Raw genomic sequence first — 14863 nt, forward strand, 5'->3', positions numbered from 1 at the left:
TATTTGAATACATTCACTCTTATCACCGTATATAGTTATTCCTCAAATCCACGTTTATAATAAATTGCTTTTCTTTTACCATACTAAATATATCTCTTTGTATTTATTTATATACTCCATAATTCTTGTTTATTTGACATATATATTATATGTTACTTTTTATACTGCATGTTTGAAGTGATCAACTTCTTAATTAGCTGTCTGATTTATTTTTACAAGTATATTTTCATTGAAAATTATTTTTATTTGTTCTAACCCATTTACTTTTGTGATTAGTTTTAATATGTCAAACTTGTCAAAGCTTGAATTTGTGGTACTAGATATTACCGAAAAGAATTATTTATCATGGGTCCTTGATGCTGAAATTCACCTTGACGCTAAAAGTCTTGGAAATACTATTATACAAGAAAATGAAGCATCAAATCAGGATAAAGCGAATGCCATGATTTTCCTTCGTCATCATCTACATGAAGGGTTAAAAACTGAATATTTAACTGTAAAAGATCCACTCGAGTTATGGATTAATTTGAAGGATCGATATGACCACCTAAAACTTACGGTATTACCGAAAGCTCGGTATGAATTGATACATTTAAGGTTGCAAGACTTTAAAACCGTAAGTGAGTATAATTCAGCTATCTTTAAAGTAAGTTCTCTATTAAAATTATGTGGAGACACTATCACAGATGAGGACTTATTAGAAAAAATATTTTCTACTTTTCACGCTTCAAATGTGGTGCTACAACAGCAATACCGTGAAAAGGGTTTTAAGAAATATTCTGAGTTAATCACATGCCTACTTGTGGCAGAGCAGAATAATACTCTATTAATGAAAAATCATGAAGCCCGTCCCACTGGGTCAGCACCATTCCCGGAAGTGAATGTTGTAGCAGCATATGATAAGTCTGAAAGAAAATAAAATAATTACTGTGGTCGGGGACATAGTCGTAGACGTAGACGTGGCAGGGGACGAAACAATTATCGTCATTATGGTGGAAGTAAACAGGAGAACAATAAGGGTTCTCAAATTAATCCTTCAAAAGGTAAAATTAGTATGTGTCACCGATGTGGTATGAAAGGTTATTGGGCACGCATTTGTCGTACGCCAGATTATTTTGTCAAACTTTATCAAGCCTCCCTTAGAAAGAAAGAAAATAATGTGGAGGCACATTTGACCTTTCAAAATAATGATGATGAAGCAGGTCCCTCAAACAAATATGATTCTGAGGCACATCTTGCATATAAAGATGATGATTTTGGAGGCCTAGCAAATATTACTCATTTAGAAGCTGGAGACTTCTTTGAGGATATTGACTGAAGAACTAATCATCTTACTGGGAATGAAGCTATAATAAAAGTTGTCATTTTGTTATGTTTGCAACTAGTTTATTTTTTTTAAGTGCATTTTCTTAATGTATCATGTGTTACTAGTTTCTACATTCCTAATGTATTTCTTAATATATATTTTGTTTGTCTTTCGTATTTCTTATAATGTACTTTTTAATTTTTTTTATGAAGAATATGAAAATTTTCCGGTCTTCAGTTGGACTCAAGATTAATAAAGATGATATATGTCTTCTGGATAGTGCTACAACACACACTATTTTAAGAGATAAGAGATATTTCTCTTATTTGGTAATGAAAGAAGCCAATGTTAATACAATATCCGGTAGTACAAAATTAATTGAAGGTTCTGGAAGAGCCAATTTATTACTACCAAGAGGAACAAATTTGGCTATTGATGAAGCACTATATTGTAGTAAATCTCAAAGAAACTTATTAAGTTTCAAAGATATTCGCCAAAATGGCTACCATATTGAGACTACAAATGAGGAAAAGATTGAATATCTTTATATTACTACAATAATGTCTGGTAAGAAATATGTGCTTGAAATGTTACCTGCTCTTTCCTCCGGCTTATACTACACAAGTATTAGCAAGATTGAAACGCATGCCATAGTAAATGAAAAGTTTACTAATCAAGATAATTTTATTATTTGGCATGACCGGTTGGGTCATCCTGGTTCTACTATGATGCGTAAAATAATTGAGAATTCACATGGACATTCAATGAAGAACCATAAGATTCTTCAATTTAAAGAATTCTCTTGTGCTGCATGTTCTCAAGGCAAATTAATTATTAGACCATCAGCTATTAAAGTTAGGATGGAATCCCCTACATTTCTGGAACGTATACAGGGTGATATATGTGGGCCCATTCATCCTCCATGTGGACTATTCAGATATTATATGATTTTGGTAGATGCATCTACAAGATGGTCATATGTGTGCTTACTATCAACTCGCAATATGATATTTGCGAGATTGTTGGCTCAAATAATAAAGCTAAGAGCACAATTTCCAGATTATGCAATTAAGACAATTCGTCTTGATAATGCTGGTGAGTTTACATCCCAAGCTTTTAATGATTATTGTATATCAACTGGGATAACAATTGAGCATCTGATTGCTCATGTTCATACACAAAATGGTCTAGCGGAATCATTGATCAAACGCCTCCAATTAATTGCTAGACCAATGCTTATGAAAACAAAACTTCCCATTTCAATATGGGGTCATGCTATTTTACATGCAGTAGCACTTGTGCGGATAAGGCACACAAGTTATTATAAAGTCTCCCCATTGCAATTGGCTTTTGGTCAGGAGCCAAATATTTCTCATCTTAGAATCTTTGGTTGTGCGATATATGTTCCAATTGCTCCACCACAACGCACAAAGATGGGTCCCCAAAGAAGGTTGGGAGTATATGTTGGGTATGAATCTCCTTCTATTATAAAATATCTGGAGCCTATGACTGGAGATTTATTTACAGCAAGATTTTCTGATTGTCATTTTGATGAATCAGTATACCCAATATTAGGGGGAGAAAATAAGCAGCTGAGAAACGAGATAGATTGGAATGTATTATCAATATCTCATTTAGATCCTCGAACAAATCAATGTGAACAAGAGGTTCAAAAGATAATTCATTTGCAAAATATTGCAAATCAACTGCCAGATGCATTCACTGACCTACCAAGGGTGACTAAGTCACATATTCCAGCTGCTAATGCTCCAATTCGAGTGGATATCCCGGTAGGACAATTAATTAAAACAAATAATTTTAAACCACGCTTGAAACGTGGTAGACCTATCGGTTCTAAGGATAAAAATTCTCGAAAAAGAAAAGGAGCAAATGATCAAAGTGATCATAATACGGAGGTAGTGACTCAAGAAGAGCACAAAGACATAATAAATGATAAAACCTCAAGGGAGGTTCAGGTACCTGAAAATGATAAGAATGAAGAGATCTCAATAAGTTATGTCTTAACGGGAAAAAGATGAAACCGAAATAATATTGTTATCGATAACGTTTTTGCTTATAATATCGCTATTGAAATAATACAACAAGATGAGGATCTTGAACCAAAATCTGTTGATGAATGTAGACAGAGAAATGATTGGCCAAAATGGGAAGATGCTATCCAGGCAGAATTAACTTCACCTGCGAAACGTGAAGTTTTTGGGTCTGTAGTCTAAACACCAAATGGTGTTAAGCCTGTTCGTTATAAATGGGTTTTTATACGTAAAAGGAATGAGAAAAATGAGGTACAAAGATATAAGGCACGCCTTGTTGCACAAGGATTTTCACAAAGGCCTGGTATCGATTATGAAGAGACATATTCTCCTGTTATAGATGCTATAACGTTCCGTTATCTCATTAGTTTTGCTGTCCATGAAAAGCTTGACATGCATTTAATGGATGTGGTTACAGCCTACCTTTACGGCTCACTTGATAATGAGATATACATAAAAATTTCCCAGGGATTTAAAATGCCTGATGCACATAATTCGAAGTCCCGGGAAATATTTTCAATCAAACTGCAAAGATCTTTGTATGGTCTAAAGCAATCAGGTAGAATGTGGTATAACCGCCTTAATGAGTATTTATTAAAGAAAGGTTATATAAATGATACCATTTGTCCATGTATTTTTATAAAGAAAACAACATCAGAGTTTGTTGTACTTGCTGTATATGTTGATGACATAAACCTTATTGGAACTCCTACAGAACTCCAAAAGGCAATTGATTATTTAAAGAAGGAATTTGAGATGAAAGATCTCGGAAAAATAAAATTATGTCTTGGTTTGCAAATTGAACATTTGGCAAACGAGACTTTTGTTCATCAATCTGCCTACATAGAAAAGGTATTGAAACGGTTTTACATGGATGAAGCACATCCATTAAGTACTCCGATGATTGTTCGATCACTTGATGTGAATAAGGACCCGTTCCGACCTCAAGAAAAGAATGAAGAACTTCTTGGTCCTGAAGTACCATATCTTAGTGCAATTGGTGCACTTATGTATCTTGCTAATACTACAAGGCCTGACATAACTTTTTCAGTTAATGTCTTAGCAAGATATAGCTCTGCTTCTACAATGAGATATTGGAATGGAATCAAACATATATTGCGATATCTAAAAGGGACTATCGATATGGGGTTATTTTCTGGCAATGATTACAATCCCGATCTTGTTGGTTATGCCGATGCTGGGTATTTATCTGACCCACACAAGGCTCGATCTCAAACAGGCTATGTATTTATATATGGAGGCACTGCCATATCTTGGCGATCGACTAAGCAATCAATAGTGGCTACTTCATCTAATCATGCTGAGATAATTGCTATTCATGAAGCAAGTAGAGAATGTGTATGGTTGAGGTCTATAATATACCTTATTCGAGACAAGTGTGGTTTGAAGTGTGATAAATTACCCACAATTTTGTATGAAGACAATGCAGCATGCATAGCCCAATTGAAAGGAGGATTCATAAAAGGGGATATGACAAAGCACATTTCACCAAAGTTATTTTTCACACATGATCTTCAAAAGAATGGTGATATCAATGTGCAACAGATCTATTTAAGTGATAATATGGCTGATTTGTTCACCAAATCTCTACCGACGTCAACCTTCAAGAAACTAGTGTACAAGATTGGGATGCGAAAGTTCAAGGATGTGAATTGATGCTCTCATCAGGGGGAGTTAATACGCGTTGTACTCTTTTTTCCTTACATGATTTTGTCCCACTGGGTTTTCCTTGCAAGGTTTTTAACGAGGCAACCAAAAGGCGTATTTCTAAACATGTGTACTTTTTTTCCTTCACTATGATTTTTTTTTTCAATAAGATTTTTTTCTAATAAGGTTTTAGCGAGGCACATTATCTATGGACATCCAAGGGGGAGTGTTATAAGAGAAATTAAATTATGTTGGATGTCTACTCTTCCTCCATGATCTTCTCAAATGCTTAATGACATATTCAATGACATATTTCTATGCTTAATGATATATTCAATGACATATTTTTATTCACTTTTCATGCCTATATAAAGGCCTTGTAATAGATAGGAAAAACACACAATTGAAAAAGAAATAAGAATCTCTCTTCCTCTCTTTCTCTTTATATCTCTTAACTTGTTTTTCCTTGTTCGATATTGTTATTCTGAGTTATATTTATAACAAAAATATTATTTTAAAATTAGAGTTGTGTTTGGACATGAATATTATTTTGGGTTGTTTTTGAATTTTTGTGAGTGATCTGAGTGAATTTTGAAAAATAGTTTTTTGGAGTTTTTCAAATGTTTGAAAAATTCTAAAATTTATTTTCAAGTAAATATTAAAAATTTTATGGCCAAATACTGATTTCGAAAAAAAAAAAATCGAAAAAAAGTGAAAAAGTTCTCATTGCCAAACGGCTTAATTGTATTAGAAAATTTATATCAATCAAAGATTAATTTACTATGCATGGCATGCTTGAGAGCATAAAACGTTACTGGTAAATTTGTGGCATACGAAAGGAACCGAAACTTTTGACATATACCTTTATAGTTGTGTGTGTTTCACATAAAAAGCGAACTAGGATTCTAAACTCACTCGATTATCTTCTTAGAGATACAAATTATGTTGAGACCTACTTAAACGATGTGAAAGAAATTATGTTTCACATCTGACGCTTAACATTTGCTTTCTTATCACTTGTGATTGTACAATTACACTAAACTCGAATTCGATAAAGAAATAATTCGATATCAGTGTTGCAGCCAGGAATTCCGTCAAGAATGTTCAAACTTCAAGTAAGTCAATAATTTTTTATGTCGATGAATGGTGTAATAAAATTTTTAAATCAAACTACTCAACATTTAGCTAAACAATAAAAAAAACTAATAGAACTATAGTTTATAAATTAAAATTGAAATAACAAAAAAATAACACTAAAATTTTTACTGATAAACGTAAGCATAAAACCAAAAGGAAGAGAGAGTCAAAAGGATTTATAGTTTTGTAGACAATAAAATTGCAAAATAAAATCAAGACCGAAAAATATTGCAATAATCGTAGTATTTTATTTCAAATATTTGAGCGTTACAATCTCTATGATTCCTCTAATTCTTCTTTCCAATAGTAAATAAATTCAAGGGCCTTTGAGCTCGATCTTGAATCTATATTTGTTGTCACGAACGATGATCTTGGATTCAACTAGTACGAACTTTGATTTGAACTCGTACTCCTTGAACCTTGATTTGTTCTTCGTTCTTGAGCTTGAACTTGATTTCTTGAACTTGAGCTTAATTGCTTGAAGCTTGAAACATGCAGAGAAATTTGCGGCGTTTGATCCACGAGCTCTCTCTTGCTTCTTGTTATAACTTATGGTTCTTTTTCTGAGTTATGAAGACCCTTATTTATAGTTATGAGAGGGAAGAATTGTGATATGAATAAACTCTTTTCGACCAATCAGATTAAAGAGTGATAATGCCACATTTAATTGGCCAGAACATGTCACTTGCACATGTGGCGCAGTTTCATTGGCCTTTTAATGTGACTTGGCATGCCTTGTCATTTTGACACGCAACATAATCCTATTGGCTCTTCCGTTTGTCTTGGCGTCACTACAACAAAATATATTTGTAGTTACGAAAGCTAAGCTACAAATCTAAATTTCGTAGCTATTACTTAATAATAGCCACAAAAATTAGAATTTCGTGGCTATCTATAAATTCTTAAAATTTCTTAGCCACAAAACTAAATTTATAAAGCTAATTCATTATTTTTGTTATAATTACTAATTTTCGTGGCAATAACTACCTAAACAGCTACAAACTTATTGATATAGTAAAATTTCATAGGTAATCATAAGTTTTGCCATGGTTTAAACGTTACTGTAGCAATAGTATACTTTTAGCCATAATAAATTTTTTGAAACAAATTGTTGTAGCTAAATAAATATTTTTGCTTCAAGTTATAAAATATTGTGGCAATAGTTGGCTTAATAGCTACGATTATTTGTCATGACAAAATAATATAGCGATAAATATTTTTATATGATAAACTTTCATAGCTAATCAATAGTTTTTGTCACATGCTGAAATTTACTGTAGCAAAATAAATTTTTTTGTCACAATAAATTATTTAAATTAAAATGTTGTAGTTGAGCAAACAATTTTGCTTCAATTTTTAAATAAATCGTGCCAATAATCGGCTTAATAACTATAATTATTTGTCATAAATGATATAGCCACATATTTATTGTTGTGGTGAAATTTTATAGCTATTCATAAGTTTTTGCAACACTCTAAGTTTCGTGTAGCAATAATAACATTTTAGTCACATTAAATCAGTTAAAACACAATCTTGTAGTTAATTGATGTTTTTGCTTCAAGTTTAAAAAAAAACGATACAAATAGTTAGCTTAATAGTTCCAATTATTTGTCATGACAAAATGAATAGTAGACAATTACCTTTCATAATTGACCATAACTATATATATTGTCATACATTTGAGGTTATCATTGAAGTAATAATATGTTAACTATAATAAATTAGCTGCAAAACAATTTGTAGAAGAATTCTTTTACTTCGACTAGGAAAGTCATGACAAGAGTTAGTCTAAAAATTATATGCGGTTATGAAAAAATAATTTCATATAGAAATTTGGAAAAACAACAATGTATATAACTTGAAGAATTAATTAACTTCTAAATAAGAAAGATTAAAATGAAAAATATCTTCAATCTTAAAATATAATTTAAATAGAATAAAAATTAAACTAAAAAAAGTATAGTAAAATAGCGACAGGTTTGCGACAAAAAATGAAATTTGTTGCTAGTTTTTGTACTAACATATAGCAGAAGATCTATAAACCAAACTTCTATCGCTAACTTTATTATTCATTTTAATTTTTAGGTTTAATCATTGCAATATCAATCAATTTTTAGATAAATTTGTTGTATTTTAAAATCAAACTTACTTCCCCTATATTATAAAAATCTTACACTTACACCTCTATGAGGTAAATGTATAACTACGTTTATTAAAATAAAACTATTAAATAATAAATTACAATTATAGCATTATTCATATACTTATTTTTATAAAATTTAAAAAGAGGATAAACATTTTTGTTGAAAATATTTATTCATGTAGTTGATTAAAAAGGATAATAAATATTCTATGAAATATGCATCTTTCTTAACTCTTAAACATGAAATGAACCCAAAATACTTAATTAGATAACTAGAATTGTTATATATTTGACAAAATAGTTTTATCGTCCAAAAGTCTTTAACTATAATGAAACTATTCTTTTTTTTTCCTTCTAAAAATATGTAAGTCTCTCATATAATGAAAATCATATACAAATAAAATAGCATACAACAAACTTAAGATAATTTTTCAGCGGTTCAATAAATAAACAAACTAAAATAAAATTGATTTATTCATATGTAATAAGAATTTTATATTTAATTAAAAATACAGATAACTTACATGTTTAAAATTTAAGAAAGTTTTCACTAATAGTTGCATATCTTATTAAGCAATTTATATTTAATCAAACGCGTGAATACAAATTTTCAACAATAATATTTATCTTCTCTATTAAATTTTATAAAAATAATACGTAGAACTTTTTATTTAAAAATTTAATTTTTTTAATAAGTATATTTTAATATACATTTAGTTATGGATATACCTTAGAGGAAGTGTAATTAATATACATTTAGTTATGGATATACCTTAGAGGAAGTGTAAACTTAGGATTTTCATAATATAGGGGATATAAGTATTTAATTTTACTATATATAGTTACACTAAGAATTAAGAGTTTCATATAATGTGGTTGACATCCAAGTCCATAGAAAAATTGATTATATTATAATTATTATTAAATAAGTCTTACGTATACTCAAACCTCTCTATAACGACCTCTTTTGTTCCAATATTTTTTTTTTTGCTATAGTGAAACATCGTTATAGAGGATACATATTATAACATAACATAAAAATCAGATATGAGAAAAACTTGACTTTTATAGTGAGTGGTTGTTGTATGAGGATGTTATTATAGAGAAGTCTGACGGTATAAGTTTCAATTATAATTAAAAAAAAATGGAATTATATCCCACAATTATGTGCATGGCAAATTATATCAAATTTAAACAACTATAATCTTGTACTAATTACATTGTACAATAAATTATTTATATTACTGAATCAAAGAATTAAGAATTTAATATAATTCGTATACAGAAAGAGGATCTTGTCTTTCAAAAAATTGAGAATTTAATATTGCTTGATAAATGAGTTTATAAATAATTAATTAGTACATAATAATTCATATCAAACTAAGTAGTACTTGTGATTTTCTAATATAATTTTAAAAAAAATATAATTATACAGTAACTTTGTGCTTGTAATTATTTACATTGATCACTAATTATATTCAATTTGAATAAGCATAATCTTTTTTATAAATCTAATTAAACACTAAAATACGAATCTAATATAATAAAAATAGGAGTATATAACAAACTACTAACAATATCATATAGGATGAAAGAAACTTTAAAGAAAAACTTAAGTTAGAATATCTTTATTTTATGCAAATAGTTATTTTTTCTATGTTACTTGACATAAATTATATATTTATTCTTTTTGTATTTTCGTAGGTAGTGTTCTTACTTATAATTGTTAGCACTTACATTTCTTTGCATTTACTGAATTAAGATGTATTAATTAAAAAATAAAAGAAAGCAAAATTTATATATTACATAAGTATATAACAACAAGTAAAAGAATGACAAACAGCAATTGCAATTGGCCCAAAGCAAAATCACCAAAACCTAAACTACATTCTGATCTCTTCGGCCGCCAATCCCACCCCCACTTTCCCAATTCTTTCTTCAACCATGGTTAGACTAAAAAATGCGAGAACGACAGAGAAGAAGAGTGAGAGAGAACCCCATAACTTCTCTATTCTTGAGCAGAAGAGGTAAGCTCGTTTCTCTATATTTTACGGTTTGTGAGTTTTCTCATACCTACTTGACATAAATTTTTGGTTTTAATTTTGCAAATTATTCAGCAATTTAATATTCTGCCCTATTTTTGATATATAGTGAGTGAAAATTTGAAGATTTTGAAGTGGTAATTTTGGGAAGAGCCATAGTTCATGGACTGTGACAGCAAAGCAACATCAGAAAATTGGGATGAAGATCCTTTAAGAAGTTTAAAAAGTCTACAGGTTTTTTTAATTCTTTTGTTGCTTTGTATTTTTCTATTTTGTTATATGTTAAAAATTCTTGTAAAAGAATTATCAAGAAATATTTCTTGTCTTATTGATATTCTATTAATATTTTTACTAATCGAACTTGCATCTTTGTATTGAAGTTGAAACTCAATTGTACCTGTTAAATATTCAGCGAACTCATACAATTGTCAATTGTTGCCTTCTCCGACTAAAATACATCTTTTGGCCAAAAATAATTAATCCATTTCAGTTAAAATTTTAGTCTAGTGCCAGATAGCATGATCTGCCTCCAATTACAAAGTGATTTGTAACTTAGAAAGCACTAATGCGACTCGGTTAAGATTAATTAAATTGCAGTACCGCCTTCTTAGTCTTTGCAAGCAATATGTCTTTTGCTTCATTAATTTTTGAAGCAATGTAGTGGCTACCTCTTGCATATGTGATCAGTTATTTTTCGCTTTGATGTATTAAAATACTTTATCGTTGACAGGCAGATTTGTCAAGTTAGAGTAGCAATGACAAGTTAAGACTAAAGCTAAGGTGCAGTTAAGTCGGTGCTACTTAGGGAAGAGAGAAAGGAGAAGACGATGCTACTTTGTGTCTCAAGCAAGATGGTGTTGTAGAAGACTTGCGTATCGTGTTCTTAGCTACATTGTAACAATTCTTATATGTATCTATTTTGGAATCTAAAATATTTGAAATTTTAGTTGCAGGATTAAATTCTTGTGACCAATTATTTTGAAGCAAATTCTTCAATTATAGCAATAGAAATTTAGAATTCGAGGCTACACATATATATAATTGATGGTTAATTTTTTCACTTTCCGTAGCAAATGATTAAACGATAGCTTTAATTCTATATATTTTATGGCAAAAAGAATGAATTCTTAGTTACATACCAAAAAGTTTGTGGCAAATACTTCAATTATAGCTATAAATTTTTGAACTCGTAGCTAAATAAAAGAACAATTGCCACGAGACTGAGGTATAAAAATAGCCAAACATATGAATTTTCGTAGCAAACAAATTAATTATTTTGCCACGATAAAACACCTTGTGGCTACAACATAGAGACTGCTACAGAGTTTATTTGTCGTGGCAAAAGAATAAGAGTTTTTGCTATAGGTATATATTTTGTGGCAAAAAAGTTCTGTTAATATTGCTACAATATCAAAAAAATTCGTAGCAATAAATATTAGTCCTTAGCCACGAATCATGTAAAGTCTGTAGCTAACTTTTAGTTACGCTACTTTTTGCTACGAATGCTACGGAAAAAAAATATTGTGGCTAAAGTGTTTAGCCACAGAATTTTTCATATTCAGCTACAATATATTTTGTAGCTGTAAATGCATAATGTTGTAGTGCGTGCCACGTCATTTGATACGTGGCACCAAACTGGACCTCTAGGAAGATGACATCTTGGGATTAATGAAGTGGGTTCATCATTTGTAACCCAATTAAATAGACTGACCTAGTCAATATTATTGGACTTAAATACTTAATTCAATTATATTAACCCATAATATTTATTTGGACCAATACATTTAAATTCAATAAATTTTATACGCCTACAAATACCCTTACTTCCGGACTTAAAATGTAGATTTGTCGAACTTGAAAGATAAGGATTGAAGTAACACGAGACATTAAATCCGGACATCGTCAACTTTGAACTTCTAAGAAAAACAACTCATTTGTAATGCTAATATAAGATCATGCTCGCTCTTTATATAAGAACAAGGTTGAGTCAGGAAATCCAAGACCTTGGTTAACATCTGACTTCAACTTTTCCAAGAATCCTTGGTTGGAAAATAATTTTTTCACACTGTAATGATTAACCTTGAATTCATAAGTTGCATGTGCATAGTCCACGTGGAATGGCCATTACTTTATTTTGCCTTTCAACTCTTGGACTAGTAAGGTCACAATTTGATCCACGTCAATTTGCATGAAGCCTTTACAAGCCGAGTCTTCTAGGAAACAAATTTTCCAGCCGCCAGTAGCTTGTCCTCCTATTCGAACTAGAATACCAAATTCTTGTTTGACTCTAACAAACTGCTAGTCCCACATCGAAACACAGATTCTTGACAACCGCTATTCTTAGCTATATATAGCGCCAATGTTCTTCAATTGTAAACATCAAGAGCGATTTGGCGGGCTTGAAGATTTGGCGGACTATGGTGCGTCAACTTGAAGAGCGATGGGCTTTAAACTTCAACTTGAAGAATTAGCAGACTTGAAGACTTCAACTTAAAGAATTAGAGGGTTTAAACAACTCAACTTGGAGACCGGTGAATTTAAGAACTTTAACTTGAAGATCGATGGACTTGAAGACTTGGAGGGCTTGAATATTTCAACTTAAAGACTAGCAGACTTCAACTTGAAGGACGGTGGACTTGAAAATCTCAACTTGAAGAATTGGCGGATCTGAAGATTTTAACTAAAACACCGGCGACTTGAAGACTTGGAGGACTCGTAGACTTCCACTTGGAGGCTTGACAGATTTGAAGACTTGGAGGAATTAAACACTTCAACTTGAAGATCGAAAACTTGAAGGTTTGCCCCAAAGGCATAGCGAATCTCTGGGCTTCATTACCAATACTTGGTAGCCTCTTAAAAGACTATAATCATTCCATTGAAGACATAAATTTAAATGGTATTTCATCTTTCCCCCTTTAAATCAAATGAGATCCAAAGTTCAACAGAAGAATGGTATTTCAGCTCGAATTTCAAGTGCTGATTGAATAGATTACACCCCATCATACTTTATTTGAACAACGATTGGGGCACTATGCATCTTTTTTGCACTCATGCGACTTAACTTAGAATGAAAATCTAAGTTGCCTACGTACCTCGGTGAAGAGGTTCAAGTCATACCGTAGTTCAAAATGGGTGAGGTTTTTTTTTTTTTTTTTTTTTTAATGTCCTAACTTTTGCCTAGGCCTCCTCTTTAGAGATTTTCAACCTAGCAGACTTTTTTTTGGGATCATACACAATTTATACTTTGCAGGCTAGGAGTAAATGCTCTTGCGTTAAGGAGCGTAGTAACTTGCAATCTAAACTCATATTTTGAGGAGCTTTATAACTTGAAGATTTTGCTCAAATTTAAAGAGTTTCATGACATGCAGTTCAGGATCGTGAGTCCAGGAGCGTGGTAATTTGAAGATTTAGCTCAAATTTTAAGAGTTTCATGACATGCAGTTTAGGCTCGTGAGTCCAGGAGCGTAAGTGATTTGAAGATTTAGCTTATGTTTCTAAATGCTTCGCAACTTGAAAACTTGCTCAATTTGAAAATCTATGCAACTTGAAGAATTGCTCAATTTTGAAGAGCTTTGCAACTTGAAGTTCGGCTCGAATTTGAAGAGTTTCGTGACTTGAAGATTTAGATCAAATTTGAAGAGCTTTGCAATTTGAAGTTTGTCTCTAATTTGAAGAGCTTTATGATTTGAAGTCTTTGCTCGACTTTGAAGAGCTTTTAACTTGAGTCTTTGCTCAAATTTAAAGAGCTTTGCGACTTGAAGACTTTCCTAGAATTTGAAGAGCTTTACGTCTTAAAGATTTAGTTCACATTTGGGGAGTTTTATGACATATAATGTAGGCTCATGTGCCAAGAAGCCTTGTAACTTGCAGTTTAGGCTCGCGCTTTGAAGAGCATTATAACTTGCAGTTTTGGCTCGTGCGTTGAGGAGCGTTGCAACATGCATGGACTTTTCAGTTTCATGTTCAGATGAATAGTTACCCCCATTCTCAGCATCATCTGCTTCTATTTCATCATGAGGCTCAAAGCCTCAAAGCCAGGAAACCTTTGATCTCCACTTATAGCCATACTCAATTCCATATCATGTGCATGAGTTGCAAGTTCTTCAAATATTTTGGGCTTTATGCCTTGTAAGATATAACGAAGACTCCAATAAATGCCTTGAATGTACATTTCGATGCCAGAGGTTTCGCTAAGGCGATCTTTGTAGCTGAGGCTAAAGCTTCTCCTGCGGTTGATGAAGTCAACAACTAGCTCATCCTTTCTTTGATGAGTGTTTGTAAGTTCGATCATGCTTACGATGCATCTCGTTCTATAGAAACGATTGAGAAACTCTTGCTCCAACTGCTCCCAACTATCGATAGAACCAGGTTCGAGATCTGTGTATCAATTGAATGCATTACCTTTGAGAAAACGAACAAATTATTTGACAAGATGATCCCCATAAGTCCCAACGGTGTTACATATCTCGACGAAATGTTCCATATGTTGCTTGGGATTTCCTTTCCATCAAAATGT

General features: G+C 31.5%; 1 long non-coding RNA gene across 1 annotated transcript; it reads left to right on the forward strand.

Annotated features, from left to right (window-relative positions):
• The first annotated feature begins 10144 nt into the window (after positions 1–10144).
• LOC107817370 (uncharacterized) lies at positions 10145–11302 on the forward strand. Its single transcript, XR_001655164.2, has 3 exons — positions 10145–10332; positions 10457–10581; positions 11078–11302. It is a non-coding gene; the product is annotated as an uncharacterized LOC107817370 (long non-coding RNA).
• Positions 11303–14863: the final 3561 nt, after the last annotated feature.

The sequence above is a fragment of the Nicotiana tabacum genome, chromosome 17 (assembly GCF_000715075.1).
Source record: "Nicotiana tabacum cultivar K326 chromosome 17, ASM71507v2, whole genome shotgun sequence".
In the NCBI taxonomy this organism is placed as follows: Eukaryota; Viridiplantae; Streptophyta; class Magnoliopsida; order Solanales; family Solanaceae; genus Nicotiana; species Nicotiana tabacum.